At 37.0% G+C, this 19,520-nt stretch overlaps 1 protein-coding gene and 1 pseudogene across 4 annotated transcripts in view; one reads left to right on the plus strand and one right to left on the minus strand.

The window, feature by feature from the left end:
• Nucleotides 1-19,520, plus strand: part of Ppp2r5e (protein phosphatase 2 regulatory subunit B'epsilon) — a 156,813-nt gene that overhangs the window by 14,952 nt on the left and 122,341 nt on the right. Inside the window, exon 2 of one of the 4 annotated variants that reach the window (XM_077109151.1) lies at nt 2,432-2,560. The exons of the other annotated variants lie outside the window; for them this stretch is intronic. The gene's annotated coding sequence lies outside the window, so the exon portion shown is untranslated. The remainder of the gene's footprint in view (nt 1-2,431; nt 2,561-19,520) is intronic. 4 annotated transcript variants of the gene reach the window in all.
• Nucleotides 5,818-5,934, minus strand: LOC143396158 (small nucleolar RNA SNORA40; annotated as a pseudogene).

Here is a 19,520-nt window from a genome sequence, read left to right on the forward strand (position 1 = left end):
CTTCCTAAATATTAAAACATTTTCCCCCAAGTCCAGGTCAGCTTATTTTAGTAAAATAACATTTTAATGCAAATTTTGTTTTAACTTATAATTTACACCAAATTATGTGGATCTATTTAATAAACCCTTTTTATTTTTAAAGAATCAAATGCTGAGTGTTCACTTAAAATCCCAAGGGTGTTTTGTTTTAAATTTTTTTTTATTCTAGTTATACATGACACTAGAATGCATTTTGACACCTCACGCATTAGTATAACTTCTTATTCTTCTCATTGTACATGATGTAGAGTTAAACCGGTCATGTAATTATATATGCACTTAGGGTCTGAGAATGGTTTTGTGTCCTGATAATTCTTTCATGTTTCAGGTTAAAACATAAAGTGGAATGTTGTGGAGAAAGGATGGAATGAATCTTATGTCCATTACTTTGGGGTTTATCATTTTGTGTTGCAGAGTAAAGATGTTAAGTACAATGAATCCCTTTTCTCTTTTAGTGTTTGGGGTTCAATTATCGGCTAGTCAGATGACCAAACTTCATATAGTTTAAGAGAGATTAGCATATCTGAATATTATAATCGACTTTCAGAGCAGAGTTTTATGGATAATTTTCTCTCATTTGTAAAACTAATAATGTTGGCTTATTAGTAATTAGATTTTGTAGTGCTTGAAAAAGATAAGTAAAATTTCTAGATAATTTCAAAAAGGCTCTGGTGATTTTTTTGTTCACAAAGATGGCATCTTCTTACTATTAAATTTTTTTTCTACTTTTGTTTTTCTTTTAAATAGCCACTTAATTTTTTTTTTAATTTTTAGTTGCAGTTGGACATAACACCTTTATTTTGTTTATTTATATGTGGTGCTCAGAGGATTGAACCCAGTGCCTTGCACGAGCTAGGCGAACGCTTCACCACTGAGCCATAACCCCAGCCTCTTTTTCTACCTTTTTTATTTGAAGATTGTTTGAAAACAAAGATGGAATTTTATTTTCATGTTACAGTAGAATTGAGCATTTAATGAACTTTTTTTTTTTTGGTGTGGGGGATTGAACCCAGAAGCACAAACACTGAGTTACACCCCCAGCCCCTTTTATTTTTTATTTTGAAATAGGGTCATTCTAAATTGCTTAGGTCTTGCTGAGTTGCTGAGGCTGACCTTGAACTTGGAAGTCCTCCTGCCTCAGCTTCCTGAGTCACTGGGATTACAGGCTATAATGAACATCTTAATTGAACAGTATAATTTGCATATATTACTCAAGTAAGGCAGATGGCCTTTTTCAGGTAAGAATGTAAGGCCTGGGGTTACACCTTCTTCCTACCAGGATTTAATTTCTGGGTCTACTATTCACAGCTATTTGACTTTTATGCCTTGATTTTCTTATCTGTAATATTGGGAGAGTAATAGGACGTGTCTCATAGAGTCAGATTAAATGACATGAAACAGGTAAAATATTTAGTTCTGTCTGGGTACATTATATAGAAACTGGAGAATATTAACTACTATAATTATTGGAAAAATTTCACAGGTAAAATATTTAGTTCTGTCTGGGTATATTATAGAAACTGGAGAATATTAACTACTGTAATTATTGGAAAAATTTCACAATAGCAAATCCTTTTTCAGTTTTTTATTTTTTTAATACATAGATTATTCATATTCAAGGAAGAAAAATATGAGCATATAGAGCTGTGAGAATTAGACTTTAAAAAATAAATTTTTGTAGCTGTAGATGGACAGAATGCCTTTATTTTATTTGTTTATTTTTATGTTGTGCTGAGGATCCAACCCAGTGCCTCACACATGCTAGGCAAGCTCTCTACCATTGACCTATAGCCCCAGCCCCGAGAATTAGACTTTTAAAGTAAAAAGGAGAACTAGTTCTTATGGAATAATCTTAGTGTTACTATTCTGTTAATGTCAGTTTCAGACTGACTTCTTGTTTCAGAAATAAGAACCTACAGTGGCTATTACAATTACTATTATTTTTTTAAAGAGAGAGAGAAAGAGAGAGAGAGATTTTTTTTTTTAATATTTATTTTTTAGTTTTCGGCGGACAACATCTTTGTTTGTATGTGGTGCTGAGGATCGAACCCGGGCCACACGCATGCCAGGCGAGTGCGCTACCGCTTGAGCCACATCCTCAGCCCTACAATTATTTTTAAGGGAAATTCCATTTGTAGAGAATGATGAGGTGAAATTATTGTTAGGTAAACTAATATTGGTAATTGTCTGCGAGGGAAGGCTTTCTAGACTTTCCTGTGATTCTTACTTCTACCTAAGTATTTCCCTTACATTTGTGCTAATATACAACTATATAATATACATTAAAATATATACAAACAGATTTCAAAAAGATGATAATGAAGAGTAAAGTAGATGTTCTAATACTTAAGTTTTGCACCTCCTTTTCCTTTGCTTATCCTCCACTGGCCAGGACACAGCTTTGAGATTTTGCTTCAAAGAGAGAACCTTCTGCTGGGTGTGGTGGTGCAAGCCTGTAATCCTGGTCATTTGGGAGGCTGAGGCAGGAGGATGGCAAGTTTGAGGAAGCCTGGATAACGTGGTGAGACCTGTCTTAAAATTTTCAGAAAAAACCTGAGGATATTGCTCAGTGGTAGAGCATTTGTTGAGCATATGTGAGGCCCAGAGTTCAATTCCCAGTACTGCCAAAAATTGAGAGAAAACCTTCTCTTGAGGTTTTAAACCTAAACATGTTAGTTTTGTTGCATTTTGTTTTGAACCACAGAGAGTCAGGAATAGTCAAATGAGAAAACTTGTCTTTTGCCTTTTGCCTTCTTGAGGTTTTTGTCTGGGCTTTTGAGTTTATTATACCTTAAGAAACAAAGTCTGAACTGATACTCCTTACCAGTGTAAGGAGTATCAGACATGGTTCTTAGTTGAGGGTTCATACCTTGAGGGCCCTTGATCCTCTTGAAATTTCAGCCAGTATTTTGGATCTCTGTGCAGACTGACATTTTTCTGGGCAAAGATGTAAAGCTTTCTTTAGATTCTTGAGGAGTTCACCAAAGGCTAGCAATTACTGCTCTGAATGGGAGGGCATCAGTTTTCTCACTTAGAGAGAATTTATTATTATAATCCAGATCTGTATAAGATCTCATGACTAGGAGTTTCTTGTTCTGTAAGTTGTTTCCAGTTTTTAATTTGTTTTGGTACCAAACAGAATTTTAAAAGGTGTTTGAAGATAGAAATTGCTGTGTGACTGCAGTGTAATTATTTGCAGATTTTTTGATCGGTATCATTTGAAAATTTAAGTTGGGTAAATAGGAGTACCAGTGGTAAAATTGAGTGTACCTGTAAAAGAGCATTTTTATCCAGAACAGCTGTGGACCTAGAAGTTGAGAGAGGAAATTCAGGTTGTCTTTGCTGGTAAAGAAATATCTTGGCAGCCTGTGAAGGAGAGAACTAATATCTGTTGGCTCTGCTATGTGCCAGGCAGTGTTCCACATGGTGTCTCATTTAAGCCTTCCAGCAACACCAGTAGCAAGGCGTGTTTGCTGTTAACTGGGAACCAAGGAACTTGCCCACTCCTGCAAAGAGGACTGGGATTGGGACTCCAGGCTCTTCTGGCTCCAAAGCCAGTGCCTTTTCTGTTGTGGCCATTAGCAGTAAAGGTACCCAGATGAGAACTGGAGCTAACCTAGCTCTCACTCATTCTGTGCTGGGATGATGTACTAAATGAATTGTGTTGTATCAGCTCTTGTAAGAACCATGAAAATTGTGAGGAGACTGAAGCAGGAAAGAAATCGGAGAAGAGCCATAGGAACAGCTAACCAGCAACAACGCTCTGGGGGTGATGGGGAAGAGTCATGATACAGTAGCAGACCAGGACTCTGGGTTCCTTGAGCAGGCTGGGTAGGGAGTAGGATGGGGTAGAGAGGGAGAAGATGCTTCTCTGACTCCTATTTGACTCAAGACTGGCCCCATAAAGGCATGACAGCAACAGGGTTGTGCACAAGGGTTTGGTACACTGTGGCAGTGGTGTCCTTTATCATTCATTCATCTTTCTGTCTTTGGGGAACCCACTTATTGTGGGAAGAGGGCTGTGCTCAAGACTGGGCACTAATTCTGGCTTTGTGCATTGAGAAAACTTATTTAACCTCTTTGAGCTTTAATTTCCATTTTTGTAAAATTGAAATCCTATTTCCCCAGGTTGTTGTGTGGAGTAAGGGAGGTAAGGTGGGCAGACTGGGTGATGCATAGTCAGTTGCTTAATAAATATGTGTTCTCTTTCTTTCTGTTTGCCATTGATCTTTTTGAAATCAGCTGTGTGGATCCAGATCTTGTTTAGAATATGCAGTGCGCGCAGCGATGTTAAATTTTAATTTAATTAATTTAGGGTTGCTTGTGCCTAAGACACTGTTCAAAGTAATATGTTAAAAACAGTAAAAAGAACATGGAAAAAGATTGGGACTTGGCATCATTTCAGGTGAAGTACCATCTTCTAATAAGGAAATATAGGCTTTAGAATTGGCCTTTTACCAAGGGCAGAGGGCAGTGTCTGGCAGTGGTAGGGGCTTCTCCTCTGCCATACCTTATGAGGAAATGCAGTGAGAATTCACAGTGAGTTCAGGCTCCTAAGGAGCTATCTTGTCTTAGCATTGTAGAAATCACAGCTGTTGCCTGCCTTCCACATTATAGGCACACAACACTTTTCTTTTTGAATGAATATTTTGAAACCAAGGACATTTATAGGAAAAGGGAAGTTTTTTGATGGTCAAAAGGCTACTGTCAGCCTTTGCCTCATTAAATTAGTTTTTCAGAAAGATACACATGGATCAGAAGGTGTGGTGTTTATCCCTAATTTTGAGCAATAGTCAAAAAAACTTGAAAACAGATTGACACAGGACCTTTTAAGTAAAAAGGAAGTTTTAGTATTCCCCCTTCTGTGCTGTCTTCCATTTAGCTATCTGTCTACATTTACCTTTTCAGCTGTGTCTACAGCTGATAGAACTAACTGGTATGCTGTTTGTTTATTTATTTTTTCCCCTTCCTTCCCTTCCTTTATTTTTTGTTCTGGGAATTGAACTCAAGCCATTGAGCATGTTAGGCAAGTGTTTTTGTACTAAACTAAATCTTCAGCCCCTAAAGTCAATATATTTAAAAAATTATATTGTTTGTTTGCTTATTTATTTATTTACTTATTTTTGAGACAGGGTCTCCCTCTGTTGCCCAGGCTAGTCTCAAACTCCTGAGCTCAAGTGATTCTTCTGAGTAGCTAGGACTATACAGGTTTGTACCACTGCACCAGGCAGGGGTCTGATTTCTTAAAGCAGTTTACTTTTGGATCATTTTTAGAGTAGATGAATCTGCTTAGTTCTCAATGTCTGACACCATTCCTAAACCAGAATGAGTTTAGTCACATTCATTTCTAAACTATCACATTCAAGAGTAGTACAAATCTATGGAATTTTCCATTATCTTCAATCTAGACATTTAAAAAAAAAAAACCCTTGAAGTCCCCTTAAAAATTGGAATATTCAGTCAGTATAACTGAGATTTCACTCTCATCCTAGCTTTTTTTTTGGTCCTGGGGACTGAACCGAGGGGAGCTTTACCACTGAACTATATCCCCAACCCTTTTTATTGTTTATTTTGAGACATGGTTTTGCTGAGTTGCCTGCCAGGCTGGCCTTGGAATTAGAATCCACCTGCCTCAGCCTCCTGAGTATCTAGGATTAACAGAAATGTACAACTGTGTCTGGCTCTTTTTTTTTTTTAGATTATCATCAACAATTCAGTCCTGGCATAATCCTTATGATTATCAATATTCCCATCACTTGGAACTGTCCTGGGTTTCATAATATTCTTCCTTATATGTGTCAAGATTCATATTGAATTCATGGGTTACAAAAAGATTTAGTTTTTGCACCTGTCTATAAGTCTTTGTGTACAAGTTAAAAACTACACCCAAGTGCTACTATGGCCTTTAATGATAACCTGACATTTAATATTGATTTTCATTTTACTCTAAGAAAGCTTAAAGATATTTTAATCATAACCAATTAAAATGAAGTTCTAAAACTCAATCGCTTTAGTCTGGGATGTGGCTGAGTCTTGAGAAATCTGTCTGAAACTTTTCAGCTGTGAGGAACCTGATGTAGCCTTTGGCTGTTGAGAAAACTTTGTACTTTATTTCTCATAGTTCTGCTTTTAAAACATGTGGGACAGAGCTGGGCACACTGGCACACAGCTGTAATCCCAGTGGTTTGGGAGGCTGAGGCAGGAGAATCGTGAATTCAAAGCCAGCCTAAGTAAAAGCTAGGTGCTGAGCAACTCAGATCCTGTCTCTAAATAAAATACAAAATAAAGCTGGGGATGTGGCTCAGTGGCTGAGTGCCCCTGAGTTCAATCCCCAGCATTCCCTCCCTCAAAATGTGGGACAGCTGTATTTCTTTGTATTTACATTTACATCATAACATTGTAAAACATATTTCAAATAATTGTGGAATTTTGGCTTTTCTGGTTTAATGGGATGTTCTATATGTCATATATACTTTTGAGATACTAGAGCTTGGGAATGGTAGATTTCACTTATTCTCTTGAATTATGGGGAGGCTTGATTGTAAAAGATTGTGTGTAAATGGTTTTCAAAGCATGTATGAAGTAAACAACTATGAAAGGAATCTACGTATGAGCTGGTTAATTGAGTCTCCTCCAATGAACTTAAATTCTTTTTTTTTTTTTAAGAGAGAGAGAGAGAGAGAGAGAGAGAGAGAGAGAGAATTTTAATATTTATTTTTTTAGTATTCGGCAGACACAACATCTCTGTTTGTATGTGGTGCTGAGGATTGAACCCGGGCCGCACGCATGGCAGGCGAGCGCGCTACCGCTTGAGCCACATCCCCAGCCCCGAACTTAAATTCTTATTTAAATAATATGCATAATATTTTGTGATCCATTCACTCAACAAAATTCTTTTGAGCTGTTGGTATACTAGACACTGTTTTAGGAGCTTAGTGATAAGCAAAATTGGATGGGTGTCTGTTATTCTAGGAAGAGAAGACATGAATTAACAAAAAGACAATTCCAATAATGCTAAGTTCTACTGGGAAACTTGGGTAACCTCAGGGAAGGCTTCTTGGAGGAAGTGGTATTTATGCTGAAATCTAAAAGATGGAGCATGTAGGTTGATGAGTTTCTTCTCAAGGTCATGAGAGCTGGAGGTCAGAGACTGGGTGGGTTATTAAAGTTGTCAGGGGCCATATAATCCAGGCTGAGGTAGAGAGTTTATCCTTCCTCTTAAGGGCATTTGTAGATCCATAAATAATATAACCACAAAATATATATATTACACATAGACCCCTTGTCAGTTATGAGAAATAACATTTCCTCTCATGTTTATATATTCTTTGTTATGCTTTTTTTCCATGTTCAATGTGATGATTAATAGCATTATTGTGGAAGGTTACTTTGAGATAGTTTTATTGTTGGAGTTGTGATTTTACAAAGTTCTTTTGTCATGATGGCATTATGCTTTTCATATATTATGGTCCTGTGGCTTTTCTGAAAACAAATCAGTCATTGTTTGTTTTAGGGAAAAATGACAATTTTAATTTGAAAATGGAAAAAATGTCTTGTCTTTTTAAAATGTAAGTGAAATTCATCTGTAGGTTTATCTCTGCTGTATAGATGACACTGGGTTATTAAAGTGCATAATTTTAAGTTTTTGGGTGTTTTTAATTTTCTGTGTTATGAATTACTATTTGAATAGTGGGTACAGGAGATTTAATTATGTTTAGAATATTAGAATTAAAATTGTCAGCACCAATTGGAGTTCAATAAATGAGTATAAGCAGTAGTAAAAACATACACAGGCAAAGCAATGAACTTTATGATGTTATGCTTATTGTGAAGGTTAGAGAAATAAATAATTGAAAGTATTTCAAATTTGACAAATGGAATGAAGTTAAAAATTGAACACACCTCCTTGTAATCCCCGTGGCTCAGGAGGTTGAGACAGGAGGATCGCAAGTTCAAAGCCAGCCTTAGCAAAAGTGAGGTGCTAAGCAATTCAGTGAGACCCTGTCTCTAAATAAAATACAAAATAGGGCTGGGGATGTGGCTCATCGGTGGAGTGCCCACCTCTTTGTCACTCACCAATTTAAAATTTTCTTGAAATGTTGTAATGTAAATTATTGAGAGTTATCTCTACTCCATTTTTGTGAGTGGTAAAAATGGAATGGAGTGTGTTTTAGTACCAATGCTAGAAGTGGAACTGGATTTGTGATGGTCTACATATAGAAAAAAGCATCAGCTTTGATTATTTCAGTCTCTGACCTGTGGTAGTCTTAACAAAGTAAATAAAAAGACCATAGAGTCTGGAGTTTTGATAGTTCTTCCATGACCACTTTTATACTTAAATGGTCAATGAATTTCAAAATTATTTTAGTCATAGTTAATTGGACAATGTGCATTCTGGTGAGTACAGATGTATGCTTGATATTAGAATAATCTTGGTGAAATTAGAAAGAATCTTGGTAAAATGTTTCTTTGCAATTTTACTTAGTGGTATATTCTTATTCATTTGTGATAATGTAGTATATTTCACTTACATTTCTTGGTTAGAAGAATATCTCATATATATATTTGAGAAGGCTGTTTACAATTGTGTATTCTCTATTAAAAGAATAATTTCTTGGACTGGGGTTGTAGCTCAGTGGTAGAGTGCTTGCCTAGCACATAGGAGGCACTGGGTTTGATTTTTAGTACCACATAAAAATAAATAAAGATATAGTGTCCATCTACAACTGAAAAAAATAATTAAAAAAGAGAATTATTTCTTCACATCAGAGTATTATAGTTAATGATTTTATACCCTTTCTGTCCATAAATGTGAGGATAATTGACCACGTATTTGCATTTTTCTTGGTGGGCTAATCATGAAGTTTTACTTGATTGATTTAGAGAACATGAGTAGTTAAGAACCTGGTGGTTATGGGGCTGTGGCTGTGGCTCAATGATAGCACACTTGGCTAGCACATGTGAGGCACTGGGTTCGATTCTCAGCACTTCGTATAAATAAATAAAATAAAGGTCTATCAGCAACTAAGACACATTAAAATTAAAAAAAAAGGAAAAAAAAGAACCTGGTAGTTATGAGGAGTGAATGAGTTAGTGTAGCTAATAGTTAGAACATGTCCCAGTTCATGGTAAGTGAGATATATACATATATCTATATTTGTATAAATGTTGTCTTTTTCATTATTGCTGTTATTATCTATTTATAAATACTATTATCTGAGTCTTATTATTTCATTCTCAAGTTGATCTTGTAAAGATGATTTCTTTTTGTATATTTTGTTTAGGAACGTGGGTATTTATTTTTTAAAAAAATTTAGTTCATCTGTTGATTATATAAAATAAAATAATATCACTATTACATTTGCTTGATAAACTTTAAAAAGCATTTAAAAATAATTTTTGAGTGAAGTAACATTTGGAAACTGCCAAAATTAGTATATTACTAAGGACTAGTCTAGCCAAGTGTGAGCTTGATTGCGTCTTGACAGATGTTAAAACGTTGTGTTCACCTGTCTTCCCAACTGGTGTATGTGGTGAGTTGGAGGGGTTAGAGATTGGGAGTTGGATGTATGTGATAATTGTGAAGCATATACTTAGGAAGTAGCTGTTAACATTGCACTTTTATCAAGTGGGAACATTGAAAAAAAAATCTTAAAAAAAAATCTGAAGAAGTTAGAAGGAGTTTTGCAAAACAGTATCTTTGAAGCAGGTGGTTTAGAATATGAGTTTCATGTGTTAATTTTTTTCATCATCTGTGAATTTTTACTTAGTTATTTTTATGCACTGAAATTATGGATTGTGCACATGTAATTTTGATTAGCAGTGAAACCTGTATTTAGTCTTTCTACACTTAAATTATTTTTCTCCAAGGACTGAGGATGTGGCTCAGAGGTTAAGTGCCTTGGTTCAGTCTCCATTAAAAAAAAAAAAAAAAAAAGAATAAAGGCTCAGAGGCTAGAAAGTGAAAGCTTTAGTCATTTTAGGTAAGTACTGTTTGAATCCAGCTTTATTGACGCTTGAGGAGCAGTGTCTGTAGTTTTTTTTTCCTTCTCTGTTCATTAACTTTTTTCCTCAAAATTATAAAATTGATCTTATACTCTCAGAAATGACAATAAGTGAAGAACAATTTTCCAATAATTTTCTCCACAAACTAGAAAACTAACAGAAAATTGTGAAAACAAAACAACTGAAAGTAAATGTACAGAATAAGAATACAGGTACTAAAGATAAGTCTTCTAGAATACATAGTGCAGAAGTGATGCAGCCATCAAAGTTGAACTGAGTAAATGCATTACCTCCACACACACGAGGAAAGGTTGGAGATGTAGTCATTGGCTAGTACAGTTGGCAGCAGCATTTGTAATGATTTTATAGGTGTCAGTCCATAGATAGCCTATTCCCTGGAGAAAAGCAGCTCAGGATATGGAACCAGGAAGGGCATGGGGGTGCGGGGAGGGAGAGATAGAGACAGACAAAGAGGGAGAGGGACAAGACAGATTGTACTGGAAAAATACATTTTGACTTATCTTTTTTTCCTCTTCGTATTTTCCCCTCTCTTAGTTGTTTTGCAGGCTTATTTAGGCTATACAGAACTATAGCCAGGTTAGAAATAGAAGAAGCATCATGGGATGCTAGAGAGGTTGATGATTAAGACACAAAGATGCTTAAAGTTATGGGAAGAGGTTTATTTATTTTTAATTTTTTTAAAAAATATATTTTCTTAGTTGTAAATGGACATAATACCTTTATTTATTCATTTATTTATTTGTTTGTTTTTGGTACTGGGGATTGAACTCAGGGGCACTCAACCACTGAGCCACATCCCCAGCTCTATTTTGTATTTTATTTAGAGACAGGGTCTCACTGAGTTGCTCAGCACCTCACTTTTGCTAAGGCTGGCTTTGAACTCAGGATCTTCCTGTCTCAGCCTCCTGAACTGCTGGGATTACAGGTGTGTACCACCATACGTGGCTATTCTTTTATTTTTATGTAGTGCTGAGCATCGAACCTAGTGTCGGAGATGCTAGGCAATCACTCTATCACTGAGGTACAACTCCAGCCTGGTTAAGAGGTTTATGAGTTAGAAGACATCTTGGAATTGCATCCAGTTTTCCTTGTAAGCTGGGTGATCTTAGTTATACAAATGACCTTCTCAGTGCCTCAGTTTGCTCATCTGTGAAGTGGTGATAATATCTTCCTTTCAGGATTCATTTGAGAGGTAATGTGTGTGAAATTCCCAGAGCAGTACCTGACATGTAGTATGTACTTGCTCATTGACAGTTGTCATTATTCCACCTATGAGGTCAGGGTCCATGACCATTCCCAATGTCTAGGATAGTATCTCCTTACATCCTCACTGCTCAATGAGTACTTGTTGAATGAAACCATCCTTTTTATATTGTATATAAAGCTATACTAATTTTTAGTACAGCATTTTCATTCTTTTTTATTTTCTAGTTTATATCTTAAATGTTCTTTTTTTTTTAATGGTGCTGGGGATTGAACCCAGGGCCTTGTGCATGGGAGGCAAGCACTCTACCAACTGAGCTATATCCCCAGCCCTTAAATATTCTTCTAGAGTTTTTTTTTTTTAAAATTTATAAATAGTGTTTTGTATAAAACATTTGTGTAATCAACTGAGTATAGCTTTAAAGACAAAGGTTTGTGATTGTGACCACCTCCACTAACAGGAAGGTCACGGTGCTTTGGACAGAATAGTCTTTGAAAGGGCTGAGATTGTCACAGGTTGCCTAACACTTGAAAGGCTTTGAGAGGAAGTTTCCTTTTCTAGTTTTATTATCAGTCTCTTCAGCTGTGTCTGATGCTGGCAGTGTCTAGTGTGTACGAGATATGGAATAAAATGTTGATTGAATAAATGAATGTGACAGTGTTTCATATATCAAGATTTAATGGGGTCTTTATTGGGTAGTATTTATTTGATTAGTTTTGAAAAGCAGAAAACAGTATACAGGCATTAAATGAATTTCAGTGCAGCTTTGATAATAAAGCCAACTCAGTATCCTGTCATATCTTGCGCTTAGACTGGATAGGTATTTGCCATTCCTTAAGAATTGTTGCTGGCACTAACGTGGCACTTAGCAGCTCCTTTGTTGAAATCACCATAGGGAACGCTAATCTAGAATCCAGGACCTAAAGAGTGTTGTCTTTATACAGTCTCCTCTGGGTGAGTACATGGAGCATATGTGAGTGGAGGAGTGAGCTACGGGACAGAGGATGGTATTCTAGTACTTTCTCTCACCCTGGCCACTCTTGCCTTATATGGATATATGTCAGTTCAGACACCAGTTCTGGCTCATCATGATTAATGAAAGATAAGCTCTATAAATTTGCTATTCTGGTCTTCGGTGTAGTTTCTCTTTCCTCTTAGATGGACAGCCTGTCTATATTTTTTGTTTAATAAGTGTTCAGGAACTTTAAAAAGCTTCTTTTAATTCTTTAAACAAATGTAACTAAAAAGGAGAAGTTTTTTTAGAAAAGCAAAAATAGTTAAAAAAAAAAAAAAGAAAAAAATGTGAAATGGAAAAGTTTGTGTTTGTTAGGTTAGGAATTCTTTCCTTCTTCTATCTCCAGCCTCTCAACCACCACAATTGTTACTTTTTTTTTTTTTTTAAATACACAGGAAGAATTGAATTATTTTTTGAGAATTTTTGTAATATTTATTTTTTAGTTTTCGGTGGACACAACATATTTATTTTTATGTGGTGCTGAGGATTGAACCCAGTGCCCCACGTATGCCAGGCGAACGCGTTACCGCTTGAGCACCATCCCCAGCCCCAGGAAGAAGTGAATTTTAGGCAATTTGTGCTTCTATCCCTTCACTATGGTGTATAATTAAGAGGTGGCAGGAAGGATATATTGTGGTCCTCTAAATTCTTAACATGAGAAGCATACTTGGTGTTTCATATTTTGGAATGATTTTAAAGTATTTGGGGAGATTTTCTTTATTACTAGAAACCTCATTTTCAGGGTCTTCATTTCTTGAGAAATGCATAATTTGATAAGACTCAGTTTGTCTTTGTGCTTTGTACTTGAAAGTGGTAGGTGCGTGAAATACACTAGTGCATGACCCTGAGAGGCCTTTCTTTGGGGAGTATATATTCAGAAACAGGGGTAATCAGGATCTGTCTCCAGGAATTTTCTTTCTTCCAAGACATTCATTTCCACATGTCAAATATAAACTGGGTCCATAAACTCTGGTGAGTATTTTCATTTAGCCATCCAAACAATTTTGGTTTCAGATCCAAAAAAGGTAATTTCCCCTCACCCCAAGCTATTTAATAGTTAAATTTCCTTTTTTGTTTCTTCTTTGTTTTTTCTTTTTAGGGAGAGTGGGGTCTTACTGCTTCTCTTTGGTGATCATAGATGAGCTATTTGAGAAATCAAGCCATTTTAATGCTTAAACTGAACATCAGAGTTTGGAAAGCTCTGATGGCAGATTACTCATGTGGGACCATTCTCCTTGACCACAGGGGCAGCAAGGGGAGGAAAGAAAAATAATTTATTATTATTTATTTTTTTGAAGTGCTGGAAATGGAACCCAGGGCCTGATACCTAGTAGCAAAAGTACATTGCTGCTGAGCCACATTCCCAGCCCCAGAATTATAAATATATAATAATTTAGTTCTAAAAATTGTAGCATCTGATGATTAGATTTAAAAATAGAAGGAGATTCAAGGAAACTGTAATCATCCTTTTTTTTGTATCAGGGATTGAACTCAGAGACACTCGACCACTGAGCCACATTGTATTTTGTATTTTATTTAGAGACAGGGTCTCACTGAGTTGCTTATCATCTCACTGTTGCTGAGGCTAGCTTTGAACTTGTGATCCTCCTGCCTCAGCCTCCTGAGCCGCTGGTATTAAAGGTGTGCCCCATCGTGCCCAGTTAATAGTGATCAATTTTGAGGTATAGGAATGGGAGATTTTACTTTCTACTTTGACATTAAAAAGGCTAAAAAAGCAGAAGGGTAGTCATGTGTTTTAGATCTGGCTGCTTTCCAACTAATAGAAAGTGAGCAAATTAGTGGTAGCAAAAATATATGAACACTGGTGATCATTAGATTAAGCCTTTATATAGTAAGTTACAATGTGAGGAAAGATTCCTCCTGTAGAGGAGTCTTTCAATACATTGTAAATGCTTATGCTCTATTATTTGAGATATATATGTTTATCTGTCCTTCCATCCTCCATCTACCCCCCCATCATCCTTTTGCCTATCCAACTGTATCAGCTAAGAAAGAGAAGTACAACTTGAGACCTCTTTGACATAATTGGTTTCTTTTCTGTAACGAGAACTAAGTTGTTCATCTATAAAGGTAATGTTGGAAAAGTATTATTTTCGATCTTTGGCAGGAGAGTCAAGTACTTGGTAGTTTTAAGAAATAGTGTGTAGGACTTTAAAAAGTCAATCTGTTGGTATAAAATTTTTTATTCTCAAAGTTTTCTGAAATTCTTAGTTTAGTGATTTCAATGCACAAAGTACTCGGCTTCCTGGTTGTCATACTATACTTTAACGAGCTACACAGTAATTTGTAAATTATGTTCTTTCCTTTTCTACTCATCAGCTCATCAACACCATGCCCATTCTGTGTAAATTTACTTTTAAGATTGAAATTTTGTTTTTTGTGTAATGCCATTAGAGAAATCAAGAGAGCTTAATGGTTTGCATTTGATTTTTAGGATATTTAGTTACTGAATCAGATTTTGCTGCTTAACAACCCCCTGCAAAATTTGGTGGCTTAAAACAACAACCATTTATTTAGCTCACCATTCTGTGGTTTTGAAATTGGGCCTGGGATTAGCTGTGTGATGGATCTTATCTCCTGCAGTCTCACTTATGTACTTGTAGTCAGCTGGCAGTTGATGGCGTCACTCATGTATCTGAGGCTGACTGTTGGTTGGCTGGGGCTGCAGGAGTCCCTGAGCTCTGTGAGTCTTGTTTATCTAGCAGGTTAGGGTGGGCTTCTCCACATGGTGATTGTGCACTTCTTTAGAGCAGCAGGAGAGGTAAAGTGCACATGTGTTAAGCACTTTTCACATTTTTATTTGCATTATGTTTGCTGTTATCTCACTGGCCCAAGCAAGTTATAAGGCCTCTGGAAATTCCAAGGGTAGAAAAAGACTCCCCACTCGTCATAGGAGCAGCTCTAAAACTGTACTACAAATGGCATGAGTATAAGGATGGAAAGAATCTGTGGCCCTTTTTGAAGTCTGCTATAAATGTTCTTGATGGCATCATATCGGTTCAGTGGATATTCTCTATTTTGGACTTATGTAGAATTCAGGGGGCTGGGTTGGTAAAGTGCTTGCCTTGCATGCAAAAGGCCCTGGGTTTCATAACCAGCACCACCACCAAAAAAAAAAAAAAAAAAAAAAAAAGAGAGAAAAGTAAAAAATAACAACAAAAAAAAATCTAGAATTCACTCATTTCTTACTGCATCCTCTGTCACCTCCTAAATCACTATCATCTTTTGCCTCCTAACAGGGTTTCTGCTTCCATCTTTGTCCTTACGCTCTGCCGCACTCCGGCTGCAGCAAACTGGCGGGGGTGGGGGTGGGGGTGGGGGTGGGGGTGGGTGAGGGTGGGTGGGTGGGGGTGGGGGTGGGGTGGGGTGAGGGTGGGTGGGGAGGGGTGGGGGTGGGGGGGGTGAGGGTGGGTGGGGGGGGTGGGGGGGTGGGGTGGGGGGGTGGGGGGTGGGTGAGGAACAACTTGTGTACATTGATAGAGCAGGAGTGGAAGCCGTTTATTGTAGGACAGGAGTGGTATTTATACATTTTACACAGCTTATCTAATTAGCATAAAATAGATACAGCAGTCAACCAATAAGGAATCTCCACACATAATGGCTCGCTTTTGTTACTTCACAAACCACTCCCTCTGGCATTTTGCCAGGCGCCATCCAGACTTGTTTACCGATTCTAACATTTCTCTGGCAAAATACTAGGTGCCATCCTGACTTGTTTACAGACCTTAACAATGCTCCACAGAGCAGCCATGGTAAACTTTTAAAATTAGAACTCAAGTTGGGCATCAATGTAATCCCAGCAACTCAGAAGGCTGGAGCAGGAGGATTGTAAATTGGAGGTCAGCCTCAGCAATTTGTGAGGTCCTAAAGAGTTTAGCCAGACCCTGGCTCAAATAAAAAATGAAAAGGGCCGGGTATGTAGCTAGCTCAGAGGTAAGGTGCTCCTGGGTTTAATCCCCCCCCAAATTAGGTGGTGGCTCCTCCTGATAGCTGAGATGATGGCTGAGTCTCAATCTTGCTGGGCTAGAGACAGCTGATCTCCCCTGTTCTGATGCTCAGCTAGACTAGCCTAATGATCTTAATGAAGGATTCATCCTATCCCTCTTAAAATTTTTAACAGATTTTTAGTTTGATGATATTTTAGTCTTTAGGAATATAATCATTGTATACTTCTTGTTTATGTAAATGCATAAATATATATGGAGTGTGGAACATGGAGCAAATACTCTAAGCTGGACCGTAGAGGCTAAGGTAGTTGTTAATATCTCCTGGTAATCTTGAAATTCCTACAAACCCCAAAGTGATTTTTACTCAGGCCTGTGTATCAAATTGCTTATGTCCCACTGTGCTAAATTTCCTCTGAGCTTTACTTAACCCAGGCATGAAATTGTTGTCCTCTAAGTGTAATTTGTCCCTCACTTGACTTTCCCATAACTGATTATCAGGCTTTGAATCTGGATTCTGTTCATCCACAGTTTACCATATGCAGGCATGTGTTTGTAACATAGCTAGACCACTTATTTGGAATAATGAGATGAATAAGGATGAATAGGAGGAAAGGCACTTTGGCTTCATAAAATAATCTGAATCACAGAATATTTTAAAATAAAGACAATTATGATTTTTTAAAAATTATAGTGCATATGATAGAAAGATATAACTGGGACATGAGCCATGGAAGCAAAATGATGGAAGTATTTTTATTTTATTTATTTTTAATGCTTTCATTAGTGTATTATAGTTATACATAATAGTGGGGTGCATTTTGACATAATCATAGATGTGTGGAATATAATTTGCTCCATTTCAGTCCCCAATGCTTCCTCTTTTCCTTCTCTCCCCTAGTCCTTTTCCTTTACTCTACTGGTCTAATAATGGAAGTATTTATAATTCACAGTGGGATGATCTAAGTTCATCAGCAATTTTTCTTTTTCTTTTTTTTTTTTTTTGTACCAGGGATTGAACTCAGGGACACTTGACTGCTGAGCCATATCCCTAGCCCTATTTTGTATTTAGAGACAGGGTCTCACTGAATTGCTTAACGCCTTGCTAAGTTTCTGAGGCTGGCTTTGAACTCTTCATCCTCCTGCCTCAGCTTTCAGAGCCACTGGGATAACTGGTGTGTACTACTGTGCCCGGCAGCATTATTTATTTGCCTCAGAATTTGAAGAATCTGAGAAATCTAATTTTTTCAAACCTTTGATTGAATTAGTTACTGATTTTCGTATTAAATCCTCCCAATTTGTAAGTATCTGAAAATGTGCTCCTGTGTACTAACTTGTATTGGATTAGAATCATTTTTGAAGTCTAAAATGTAAATTTCGAAGAGGATAAACTGAGACATGAAACTTATTTCTTCTTTTCTCTGGCTATTTTGGGTAATTCTGTTTGGAGCTGTCTCATGATTCAGAAGTGGATGGGTGTGTACTGTGTTTTGTTATCCTAAAGCTGGGTTTTACATTTTGAGACAGGGTATCGCTAAGTCCCTGAGGCAGGCCTGGAATTTGTGATCCTCTTGCTTCAGCTTCTGAAGTTGTTGGAGTTACAGGCGTGAGCCACTGCATCTCCAGCAAGATGGTTGAGTTAGAAAGCTGGGAATCAAAAAAAAAAAAGAAAGCTGGGAATCAAAGCAAATAATTCAGTGAAATGAGGGTGCTGAAAATGACTACAGGGATTATGGAACTGTTCTGGATTCTGGTCTATTATGATAGGAAAGGAAAGGGCTAAGAATATACATTCTGGGGTCAGACCAGCTAAAGTTTTAAATCCACTTGTACTATTTACTTGTTGGAGTGATCTTAGAAAAGTTATTTAACTTTTACCTCTATATGTCTCAGTTTCCTTGGTGGTAAAAAAAAAAAAAAGTGGTGGGGTAGCACAGTTGCATTTTAGGAGTTGTTCTAAAGATTAAATGTTGTGTGTAAGAGGCTAATTACTATCATCACAAAGTAGAACACATAGTAGATGCTAAGGCAGTACGTATTACCTCATATTTAGGGGACATATTTTTCTCAAGAATTCAGGAAAATGATGATACTACAAGGGCTTAAACAGGTACCTAGAGCGTAGTCTTCTATGACATTTTGGCCCCTACAAGAATATGGAATGCAGTTTGTGAGAGGGAAAGAATGAAGGGTAATAGCCAGAGGGAAGAGGTTGCTCAGCATTCACAAAGACTGAAGCTGTTGGGAATAGTCAGTGACATGCTTTGTAGAGGAATGGGCAGGACATTTTGCATGTGTACAGTGGCTCCAAATAAGTATGCAAAGTATGCAAGGAGGGAAAACCCCACACCTGGTAATCAAGGTCAAGAGCTAGATGGGCAGGGAGAGAAACCTTGTGTGTGTAAGAGCATGTGTGTTTGAGAGTGGAGCTGGATGGGCGTTTAACAGCGGGTTTGCAGGCTTGGTTCAGGCAATCACTTTGGATTCCAAGGGCAAATAGAAGCCCTGAAGCTAGATTTCCACAAACAGGAATGATATAAATAAACTAAGGCTGAGAAAGAATCCAGTCGTTCCTGTTGGTTTATGATAGAGGTCTAGTTTCTCAAAGTTAACCAGTCAAGTGCCCGGAGACATAAGAGAATGACACTGTAACTTCTTTGTGAAGTCTAAGTTTTAGTTTAAAAATTTGGGGAGTTTTGCATTTCATAATTGGTTATGAATTGAGTATCCTTTATCTGAAATGCTTGGGACTAGAAGTGTTTTGGATTTCAGATTTTTGAATATTTGCATATGCATAATGAGATATCTTGGAGGATGGAACCCAAGTCTGAACATGAAATTCATTTATGTTTCATATATTCATTATACATATAAAAGATAATTTTATGCACTATTTTTAGTGTGCTTGCTTTTTGACTGACTTGTTACATAGGCCATGTTTGGAATATTCCATTTGTGAGGTCATATTGCACTGAAAATTTTTTGGATTTTCAGATTAGTGCTCAATTTGTGGATTTTTTTTTTTTTTTTCCATTCTAAAAGTTGCTGTTTTTAGTAAAGCTAATTGTTTCAGGGAGGAGTTCCAAGCTTATCCTGTGACTTCTTAAAGGGGTCCCTGAAGGTAACTAGCAATTGGATGGCAGGAAAGATGGGTTTTTAGCAGGGGCTTCCTACTCAAATTTGGATTCTTACGCCCTAAATAACTTCCTAAGGTATCTGAGGAGGTTTTGAAAGCCCATTCATAGTTCTTTATTGCTCAGTGCTTACCTGA

This window comes from Callospermophilus lateralis, chromosome 3, assembly GCF_048772815.1.
Source record: "Callospermophilus lateralis isolate mCalLat2 chromosome 3, mCalLat2.hap1, whole genome shotgun sequence".
NCBI classification, from domain to species: Eukaryota; Metazoa; Chordata; class Mammalia; order Rodentia; family Sciuridae; genus Callospermophilus; species Callospermophilus lateralis.